This window comes from Eptesicus fuscus, chromosome 15 (genome assembly GCF_027574615.1).
Source record: "Eptesicus fuscus isolate TK198812 chromosome 15, DD_ASM_mEF_20220401, whole genome shotgun sequence".
NCBI classification, from domain to species: domain Eukaryota; kingdom Metazoa; phylum Chordata; class Mammalia; order Chiroptera; family Vespertilionidae; genus Eptesicus; species Eptesicus fuscus.
The window spans coordinates 54,635,061-54,646,657 of record NC_072487.1 but is presented as its reverse complement, the minus strand read 5'-3'; the positions used below and the strand labels follow the sequence as shown (position 1 = coordinate 54,646,657).

Sequence of the window (11,597 nt, the reverse complement as noted above, 5' to 3'; positions counted from 1 at the left end):
GCAAAATAAAAGAAGTAGGAAAATCCACATCATGGAGACTTTAACACATCCTTCTTAGTAACTATAGAAAAAGCAAATACGCCATCAATAAGGATATAGATTCTAACAAGATTAACAAATGACCTAATGGACATTGTGCCCAACTAGTGTCAAATACACATTCTTTTCAAGCACCACAGAATGTGTTTATCAAATTGTCCAAAGTCTGAGACAAAAATCGAGTTTCAAATTCAAATTTCAGAAAATTTAAATAATATAGGTTATTTCCTGACTAACCACAGTGGAATTAAGCTAATAATTAATGCCAAAAAGATAATTAAAAATCCTCATATGTTTGAAATTAACCGACACCCTTCTAAATAGTTCATAGGCTAAAGAAGTTAATGAAAGTGAGAAATCTCTGAAATGAATGACAATGATTTTTTTAAATACTATATATCCATTTTTACAGATGAATAACTAACACCACACTTAGAAGAGCTTTTATGGCTTTAAATGTGCATATTAGAAAAATGAGAAAGGCTCAAAATTAATTATCAGAACTAATCTTAAGAAATTAGAAAGGGACATTAAATTAAAAGCAAAGGAAGGTGAAGAAAGGAAAACATAAAGACCAGAAATTAATTTAATAAAAAGCAACTAGATGAGAGAATCCTTGACAGGCCTAATGAAATTAATAAGCCCCCCACCAAGACCAAGAAAAAAAGGCAAAAATAGGAATAAAAAAGGACATCAACCACAGTGGCTACAGACATTAAAATACAATAAGTGGATATTATTAACAACTTTATGCTGATATACTTGAAATGATAAATCAACTGAACAAATTCCTAGAAAAACATAACTTAGCAAAAATATTAGAAAGTGTCAGTAGTCCTATATCCCTAGAGAAATTGAATATAGCCTGATATTTTTTCATGCAGTAATTTATTACAAGCATTTCCTTATGTCATTAAATATACTTGTTCAGTGATAGAGGACATTTATTAGTTACGACTGGGGTTTCATAAGCTTTACTAATTCTTAACAACGTGACCTTTGGTTAATTATATAACCTCTTAAGGCCACAATTTTGTTAAAAATACCAACCTCACAGATGGAATATCACATTTACTTAGTACAATGTTTGATCTAGTAAATGTTGGATAAGGATAGCAATGAGTGTGTTTAATGACTGCATAGCACCCTATTTTTTTCCCTCTTACAAATGTTACAAGAAAATCCTTGTTTATCTACCTTTACACAAAGCTCTAATTCCCTCAGGATAAAATCCTGGAAGTAAAATTGATGGATCAAAAGAGATTCATGCCCAGCCAGTGTGGCTTCAGTGGTTGAGCATCAACCTATGAACCAGGAGGTTACAGTTCGATCCCTGGTCAGGGCACATGCCTGGGTTTCGGGCTCCATTCCCAGTGTGGGGTGCGCAGGAGGCAGCCAATCAATGATTCTCTGTCAACATTGATGTTTCCATTTCTCCCTCTCCTTCTCTGAAATCAATTAAAAAAAAATTTTTTTTTTAAAGAGAGATTCATGATGGATGGAGTCTAATTGTCTTTCAGAAAAGCTGAATCCAATTATGCTTCCACAAACAGTATAAAAATGCTCACTTTCTATGTCCTTGTCCACCTGGACATTATCCTGTGGGGAGCCGGCACGGCCAAGGCATACCCAGCCCCAGGGCACCTTATGTGCCGTGCCAGCTCAGCCAGGTTCAGTGAACCCGAGTGGGGGCGATGAAGGATTGGAAAAGACAGACAAGAGAATGAAAGCTAGGAATCGGTGGGACGCCACTTCCCTGCTGGGGATACAGTGCCATGGACCACAAGCTGTGTCTTTATTTTATCGCCAGATGCCACGAGGCAAAGGAAGGGCGTGGTCAAGATGTTTACAGCATTCTCGTGGGTTTCAATCCTACTCAACTACATGCACCTGATCAAGCTTTGTTTACTTGCAGCCTATATCACTTAGGCACGTGGGACCATGTGTTCGGACCATAGGTTCAAGCTGACAACTACAGCTGTTGGCTATAATTGTGCTGGGAGGGCTCTGTCCTCCAAGCTGGGACTTGCACGTGGCCACAAGAGGACTGTGCCCTCTCATCAGTCCAAGGCTTGAATCTGTCCAAACACTGTAGCTGCGCCCCACATTCTCCTTTCATATTTTTGCCGATTTGGTAGGACAAAGTGGCAGATCAGTATTGCATTTAGTTTGCCTTTTATTTATTACTTAGTAAGTGTGAGCATTTAGTAGATCTCTTGGCATCTGTAATCGTCCTTACATACGTTGCCTTTTCATATATTTTACTGGAGAAGAGAGGGTGTTAAACTGCGAAGATCACCAAGTCTTTGTCGCAAGGAGAGACAGAGAAAAAGGCAGACTACTCCAGATTGGCAGGGGGCAGGTTTAAAAAAAATGCAAGGAAACGTACGAGGGTTGTCTTCTGCAGTCGCACCTGCCCACCAGAATTTTAAACCTGTACATAGAGCCTTAACAGGGTTCAGTCACGTTTTCAGTTCAGATGACCCTCAAGGCTGCGCCCTTGAAAACAGCTCCCATTGCGGGAACTGTGGGTGGAAGTAACTTTCCAAGGACAGGGGAGGAGCCTCTGATAGAGACAGAGAAAAAGGCAGACTACTCCAGATTGGCAGGGGGCAGGTTTAAAAAAAATGCAAGGAAACTTACGAGGTTTGTCTTCTGCAGTCGCACCTGCCCACCAGAATTTTAAACATGTACATAGAGGCCTTAACAGGGTTCAGTCACGTTTTCAGTTCAGATGACCCTCAAGGCTGCGCCCTTGAAAACAGCTCCACTGTGGGAACTGTGGGTGGAAGTAACTTTCCAAGGACAGGGGAGGAGCCTCTGATTGCCTGGATTTAGCTCTGGGGTCAACGGAAGGTCACATCCTCTCAATTACCTTCTCCAACAACACCATCTGAAAGTGTTTTAGCTAATCTTTCCTTTCTGGAGACCCAAAAATTGTTTGGGCTTCTTGACAGCCCTTCTTTCACCGAATTTTCTCCTGGGACACTTGTATTTCTTCACATTGATTTATAAGAGCTCTTTATAGAATTATTTACCTTCTAATTCTGCTTAGGTTTATTTACTTTCATCCCCATTTAATAATGAAAGTATTCAGGCAATGGGTTTGTCTCTGATTGCAGTTTTGGTCATAGCCTCTGGGGCCCTCCAGGGAGTTTTCTCATTATCTTCTCAATTTTTCCATCTGCAATTTGTTTTTCATAGTGTCTAGATTTAGTACAGAAATGTGAAAGAGAAAACAAAATCAGGGCAGCACAATTACCAACTCACATTATGTTAGGTGTAGATTCTTGAATATTACATGAAACAAAGCACATAAAAATCATACCATGAGGATATTCTCAACGAGGGTAGTTGGCGTCTTTCCCAACTCAAAGGTTAAAGGAAAAATATTGGAGCAGGGAAAGAATATAAATTCTAAAAGGCAAAAAAAAAAAAAAAATACATCTTCACTGTCAGAAGGGATATGTAGTTGAAATGATATTGTGCCCATTACAAATCATGTTTTCACATACCAGATGAAATCCACAACGCTCAAGTCTCACAAAATGAGAGAATTCCAATGCCAGGCTGTGGACAGGCACCAGCTGTCGTTAAGTCCTCAGTGATCCCGAGTGAAAAGCATGTCACCACAACAAACTGCCCTGGGGTCTGTTTCCCTGGGACTGGAAATTACTTCCATGACTAACAATGTATGGAGCATTGTTTATATGGTAGTGTTGACAGCTTAGAAATGACTGACATTTGCAAAAGAGCCATCTGATGAGAGTTTCTGTGCAGTGAGAAAATGGGCAACCCCAATTTTGCTTAATCATGTTTATAAAATTAATAGTTAACACCTTCCCTGAGGAGCAGATTACAATAAAAAAAAATTATAAAATTGTGTCCCATCCAATGAGATACAGTAAAATAGGACGAGAAGAGCTTGGAAAAGCAAAGTAAAAAAGATGGGAAAAGTGTCCAATTGCATAAGGGATGCTGATTCTAGCTCCTATTTTGGCACAAATGACCCTGTTCCTGTCAACGCTTAACTGTAACAATCTGAGGCACTGGCTCTTTTCAGATGCCACAGACATAGAGGATTTCTTAACATTGGCATTTCCCAAAATGACTTCCCACAGCATCCTTACAACACAGCACACATTGCACATTGGTCTGGGAAACATCATTTGGAAGGTTTTTTGTAAAAGGATGTTTATTGACAAGCATACAATATATTGCCTGGTAATGCAACACTACCTATGCACAATTAGTAACAATGATCCTATATAATAAAAGTGTAGTATGCAAATTGTCCCCTCAACTGGGAGGTCATCCAGGAATTTGACCAGGGGGCGGGGCCAGCTGGGGGAAGGGAGGGAGGCCCCGGCCGGCAGCCGGCAGCCACTAGGAACCCTACCAGCATACAAATTTCATGCACTGGGCCTCTAGTGTTGTTATATATTTTATATATTATTTGTTATATGTATATATAATATAAATATATGTAAAATGTATTTAGGTAGTATTTTTGTTATATATATATACACTAGAGGCCCAGTGCATTGGTAGGGTCCTTAGGCCTGGCTGGCGATCAGGGCCGATCAGGGCCTTCCTGCTGCCAGCCAGGGCCTTCCTTCCAGCTGCTGGCTGCTGGCCGGGGACCTTCCTTCGTCCCACGCCACCCCCTGGTGGTCAGCACACGTCATAGCGAGCGATCGAACTCCTAGTCTCCCAGTTGAACTCCCATAGGGACACTTTACATATTAGCCTTGTATATAGATACGCAGTTGCTCTTCATTAATCTTAGAGTCCATATTTATAAAGTTTTCTATTTGCTAAAATTTATTCATAACCCCAAAATCAACACTCAGGGCACTTTCAACAGTCATCTGCTGACATACATAAAGTGGGGGAAATCTTGAGCTGCCTAACGCTCGTATTCTCAGCTCAGGTGGAATAAGGTGACACTCGGGCTTCTTATTGTAGCTCTCATGCTGTAAAGAAATGGGTGTTTTGTGGGTTATTTAGTAGTTTGTCTCTACCTCTCCAAAATTCATCTTGTGTGCTATACATACATACATATATGTGTGTGTGTATATATACTAAATATATATATATGTATATATATGTATCTCAACATTAAAAACTCTAGAATAAAAAAGAACTACAGTTGGAAACACTGAAAATCCTTAAATATAAATCGTTTGAATAATTATTGCTAGAGATTGCAAACAGGGGAAGAGAATGTTTTGAAAAGAACAAGTGACATTTTAAAAACAATTGATGTGCAATAACCTGGAGAGGATAGTAAGAAGACGGGATGCAGAGGTAGGATTCTAAGAGCCTCCCATGCCCAATTCCTTCTCAGGTGAATGGGGAAATCCTACTCCATAAAGAACCACTACATGCCTGAAACACTTTCTGCAAAAAAGGTATAGTGAAGAGGCGTGGGCTGGACAGCCCACCTACTTTACTGTCCACCAATAGTCACAAGCTGAGAATTTTCCCTTCTGGCATCTCCTTTCTGCAGACCTTGCCGCAAACAAACCCTCCCACTCGGCCACAGCATTCAACTGCCTAAACTAAAGGGATCTAACAGTGGCCAGCTAGTCTCTTACCTGTGTATGCACAAAAATACTGAGTTTAGTTTTGATTTGCCTGTTTTTATAAGTATAAGGACACTAAGAAAGTGTACGGACTATCCACTATCTTTACCCAAAATGTTTTGTCGGGAAGATGATCTGTAGAAAATGAATTTTGTTGTTTAAAATTTGCAAAATGAATTAACATCATTCTGCCTCAGCAATGTCTGAGCGCTTACAACCTCATAAATAATCCAAACCACCCATGCCAAGAATGTTTCTTGAATGAAAGGTAAATAGCTACAGGGCCTTTGGTTCGTATCTTGACAAATGAAGTGACTTAATTGTCCTGCTATGGGAAAGCATGCAAAAGAAACTACAAGTAATTTACATCATGTATGCCCATATTTTCCACTTAAAAAAGAAAAGATATAGCACACTCTAATGCCTAGTTCCTGAAAGGAATTAATAAATAACATGCTGACTTATGTGAGCCAAATTTCCAAGGAACCTCAAGAAATTCACATCGTCTCACCCAGAATGTTTGCTTCTTGAAAGACAGTTCGAATTGCTAATTTCTAGGGGAAGTCAGCTACATGCTAGCCAGATATTAAGGCTTCTAAAAAGTTTACATCCATCCCAAAATTTTGTCTTAAAGGGCCAGAGAGTAAATATTTGGGGGGCTTTGCAGACCATATGGTTTCTGTCACAACTATTGATAGTTGTGCAAAAGACTAACAATATGTCCGCAAATGGGCATGGCTGTTTCAATTAAATGTATTTACAAAAACAGGCAGAGAGCCAGATTGGCCGCTAGGGCTGTAGCTTGCTGACCCCTCACTCTAAACCTTTCCTCTAGAACTCACAGTTAATGCAAAACAAGGTGTGAGGAGAGGGGCAATGAATACTCCCCTCCATCCCTGAATCGGAGCCCGGAATTCTAAATACAACATTAGCCAATGCGAATCTCTCCTTTGTCTTGCTTGCTAGTAGGACAGGTTGTTCCTCAGAGGCAGTGAAGACGTGAAGGTGAAGAGGAGCTTTCAGAGGAATCTCCTGTAATAGCACGTGACTCAATCTCACTTCAGAGGGATCCTCCTCTGGTTCAGAGGAAGGCATTTTAACCTGAAGCACCACGTCTTTCTCCAGGAAAATCAAGCACCAGAGGGTCTTAGCCTGTCACCTTGTGGCGAGTTGGAGTATGGACAGGGAAATCTTAAAACCAAGACAACCAGAACAAGGTAGAACGCTTTGTAACAGGCCCTCTGTAACATTCGCTAGAGTGAGGCTACAAGCCATACAAGGAGCCAAAAAAGCTAGTCCTTGTCCTCAAGGAGTTTACTATCTGCAGGGGACCAAACAAATATGAATCCAAAAGAATTGCACAAACATATGTAAAATCACAACCACAAAAACATGCTCTTGCGTGGTGCTCTGAAAGGGAATAGAAGTGATTCCACCTCTCGGGAAGGTGGGGTAAGCTGCCCTGAGAATATGATGCCACTAGGCTGAAGGCCGGTAGGGACTTAGCAGGTGGAAAGGTGACGGAAGATGATTTCAGAAAGGGAGCCGTGTCTGTAAAAGCTCGGCCACAGGAGGGAAGCATGGGGGCTCTGGAGTGAGACAAGGGCAGGAAGGGAAAGGGGCCAGACTGTGCAGAGCCCCAGAAACCATGAAAATGGGAGAGGGGGTCTTTATTCGGTAAGCAGAGTGAAACCATAGAAAAGTTTTAAGCAAGGAGGAGTGGCAAGATCAGATTTACATTTTACAAAGATCACACTGCATCTCAGTCAAGGTGTAATCGGGAAACAGAAATTACACAGCAATTTGGGGAAGTTTAATATCAAGAATTATCACCTATTTAACAGGAGATTGGAGTAATGGGGGAATGGCCTGTAAGAAGTAAAGAGAACTCCAAAAGTACAGGGGGGGAGCAAAAGTAGGTTTATAGTTGTGAGTACACAAAACAGAGTTTACTCTTACATTTTTATCAATTATTGTATTATTTTCCATATGAACAACTATAAAACCAGTTTTGCCCTCCCTGTATAAGCATAGCGAGTACAAGGAGCAACCACTCCCAAGGAAGAGCCTCCCACTCCCAGGGCTGAGACCCAGACCTTGCAGGGTGAGGGGTTAGGGATACGGATAGGGCTAGGGTTAGTGTTAGGGCTAGGGTTAGGGGTAAGGTTAGATAACCATAAAACTAGCCCAAGCCTAAGCCTTAACCATAACCCTAACCTAGCCCTAGCCCTAGCCCTGGTGCTGGCAATGCAGGGCACACTGGGGAGCCTGCAGAAAGTAATGCACACTTTCCTCCAGTGTCTCTGCAGTGCCCTCTACTGACAACGTTTAGCATCATGCAGATGGCAAAGGAAACATATTTAAAGGATCCAGCAAAGCACCGAGTACTTGAAGCTGAGAGGCCACAAATTGATAACCAAGACACACTGGCCTCCATATAGAGAGCCTTCTAGAAGAGGAGGAAAAGTAGGTAAAAATAGACCAGTTAGGAGGCATTTAAGTGATCCAGGAGAGGAGAAAGTGGTAATCCTATATAATAAAGGGCTAATATGCAAATCGACCGACCAGCAGAACAACCGGTCGCTATGACGCACACTAACCACCAGGGGGCAGATGCTTAATGCAGGAGCTGCCCCTGGTGGTCAGTGCAGCCAGAAGCCGGGCTCACGGCTGGGGAGCGCAGCGCTAATAATGTCCGACTGACAGCTTAAGCCTGCTCCCTGGAGCAGGCCTAAGCCATCAGTCAGACATCCCCTGAGTGCTCGCAGACTGCAAGAGGGCGCAGGCCAGGCTGAGGGACCCCTCCCCCACAAATTCATGAATTTCATGCAACAGGCCTCTATAGTAACCTATAAGATGCTGCACAAAACACACTAGCAAGTTCCCTGTGGGCTACAGGAAGGAAACAAAGAAAGTGGTTTGTGGCCCTCTACTCACTGGACTTGAAGAGCTGCCCCAGAAGATACGGCAAGAGAGCAAAAAGGGTCAGCTGTCACAGGTCCTAAGAGATTGGTAGTACCTGCTGTACTGAGTCAATGCTTTATAGACAAAAGGCACAGGGGTAGGATTGCTCCCAAGAGACAGACTTGCTGGGCTTAACAAACACATCCTGTGCAATCAGATCCACCCAATCCATGCAAACACAACCACAGCCAGGCTTGCAGAAGCAGGCCTCAGGCTCTGCAAAGTCACTCAAGAAAAGTGAGTGTCACTGACAAACCATCACTCCTATTTTTTTTTTAATTTTTAAATGAATGGCCCTTTTTTAAAAATCCAGCAAATGTGGACTTCTGGTGTTTCATAAGGGCCTTCAATTTACCTGCTGTCTCAAGATCATCAGGGGCGCAAGGTCCAGGTTGGGGGGTGGTGGTGGTAAAGTGGCCCAGCTTGTTTATAAGAGACGGTGCATTTCTCCAAAACCATTAACAGCACCAGGTGGTAGAACTAGAGTACCATCTGAGAAGGCAGGGTTGAAGTTAATGTGTCTACAACTAAAACGTACTACCTAAACACAAAACCAAACAAGAGTTGCCCTGGCCGGTGTGGCTCAGTTGGTTGAACGTCACCCTGTGCATTGAAAGGTCACAGGTTCAATTCCTGCTCAGGGCACATACCCACGTTGCAGGTTTGATCCCTGGTCAGGGTACATGTGTGCGGGAAGCAACCAATAGATGTTTCTCTCACTCTCTCTTCCTCTCCCTTCTTCTCTCTCTAAAATCAGTAAAAACATTTTTAAAAAAAAAAACAAGAGTTTATAACAACTCCCTCTGGGCAGTGGGACTGAGGATGGGGAGATGAATGGGGCAGGTGACCATTATTTTTGTTTTTCATTTTAATAAACCCTTCTATGTGGTTTGATATTTTTTTAATCAGTGAAGTAAAGGTGCTGAGAAACGTTCAAATGGATGAGAGAAAGCTGTTATATCATTACGACACTGGACTGGAACTTTAATTACTCCAAGACCACTGTTGGGTCTGAAAGTAACACAAGGACTTAGAAACACAATTCTTTGCCCATCCTGTATATCAAAAGGAGTGAAACAGATCACCCTAGTGGATTTGCGAAGAACTTGGCTAAAAACCTCTTGAATCAACCATCATCCTGCCCATAAGATGATATGAAAGAGTCAGAGCAGGGCTGGAAAGGGGGTGAGACCGAGAGCCCTGTTGGTCCTCCGACCAGGGATGGTGGGTGTAAGAGGCCTGCCTCTGACTTCAAGCTTAGCAAAGGGGACCGCTGCGAGACCACGCAGGGAGCTTGTACTTCAGGGGTCACAGTGGATTGCCGTCTGGATTTGAACAGGTCTGCACATCTGGAGATCAGTGGCAAATTCTGATGTGGCAAATTCTCGGAGCTGATCCTTTTTCTTGTGGAGCGTTTGCAGAGCTTCCTCCTTCAATGCGTCTCCTTCAGCAAGTCCCCAACAAACCACCCCCTCAACTTCTGCATCTAACACTACAGCTCTAGCCCCTTCTGCTCGCGTCTCCTCCCCTCTGAAGGAAGCCAAAAAGTAAGGAGGTACCTTAGGCTCCTCTCTTCCTCTCATGCCTAGACGCAGCAGGTCCCCTGGGAAACAGACGCTGAGATATGCGTGCAGATGGTTTATGGAGAGCAGGTGCTCTCTGAGGGCTGAGGGAGGATGGGGGCAGGGGGCGGTAGTTGAACCACTGATTCAGTTCCCACAGTGGCCTCAGCCAAATCCTAGGATGATCTGGAGCTGGGTGGCCTTCACAATAGCCCCTCCCTGAGGCAAGGGGTGGAACCCGTACTCTCCAATCAACCTGGGCCTGCACGTGGGCTGCTCTCAGGAGAGACCATGTGCTTGGGTGAGGTGGATCTCTTGGTAGAGGGCAAATCTGATAGCAGGACCAGCTGAGAGGCATCCGAAACTCCCAGCACCTGGAGGTACCAGTGCCTCGTCTGCAAGAGGGAACCTGGACATCACACCTCAGACCCCACTCCACCCTTCCTATCAGAGCCATCAATACATGTCTCCCCTATGTCTACATTTTAATTTTCAAATAAACTCCTTCTCTTTTCAAATTACTATTTAAAAAATACCTAAAAGGCACTGTGGTAGAGACCTAGCAATTGGTCAAGCAGACAAATAACTATCCAAATATACACTTTGAATCTATGTTGTGTTCTGAAGAAAATTTAAAAGTACAGAAAGCTATGTGATCATACAATAAGGGAGGTTTGCCCAATAGGGAGTTAGGTGCAGTCAGGGAAAGCTTCCCTGTAGACGTGTCATATAAACCAGAAAGAGAAGTGGGTATTAACCAAGTGTGTGCTTAGTTGAGGGGTAGGGTGGGGTGGCAGAGGTGTGGACAGGCTAAGGGGATGGCCTCTGCAAAGTTCCTGAGACAGATAGGACAAGGGATGAGAGGACCTGAAGGGCCCTGAGTCTGGAATGCAGACACTGAGAGGGAAGAGTAATCATTGATGAGGATGAAGAGGTGGTCAGGAGCCAGATCCTGCATAGCTAAATATTTAGGTCTTCTTTCCTAAAAGTAATGTGAAAACCACTAAACAATTTTAATCTCTATGTAGTATAAATTATATGCATTGATTAAGCAGCATATTCAACTATCCCCACTCAATGCAGATTAAATGGATCCTAGAGATAAACAAAATGGTTAAAAGCTAAACTCTTCAAATGTTAAGTGCCGGGCGCAAAAAAAAAACACACAATGTTTTGAATGCAGATTCTATTATCACTACCTCGAACAGCTACTGCAACTTGGGTTTCTCTAAATAGTACCTAGCTGGCACTGACTGTTTCTAAATGCTAGTGCGAGTCCTTTGCGTAAATTACCTGACTTAATAAAACACTCTCACAAAGAGGTACTATTTAGAAACTAACGTGCAATTGCCCAAGTTCTCACGGTCAGTAAATGGCAGAACAAGGGGTCCAATTATAAAGCTAAAGCTTTTGGTTGCTACATTGAAATACGCCACCCAGGTCT

General features: G+C 42.8%; 1 protein-coding gene across 1 annotated transcript in view; it reads right to left on the bottom strand.

The window, feature by feature from the left end:
- Positions 1-2,827: 2,827 nt before the first annotated feature.
- TMEFF1 (transmembrane protein with EGF like and two follistatin like domains 1) overlaps positions 2,828-11,597 on the bottom strand; it is a 104,607-nt gene continuing 95,837 nt past the window's right edge. Inside the window, exons 11-12 of the transcript XR_008558333.1 lie at positions 3,368-3,456; positions 2,828-3,246 (exon numbers count right to left, since the gene is read on the bottom strand). The gene's annotated coding sequence lies outside the window, so the exon portion shown is untranslated. The remainder of the gene's footprint in view (positions 3,247-3,367; positions 3,457-11,597) is intronic.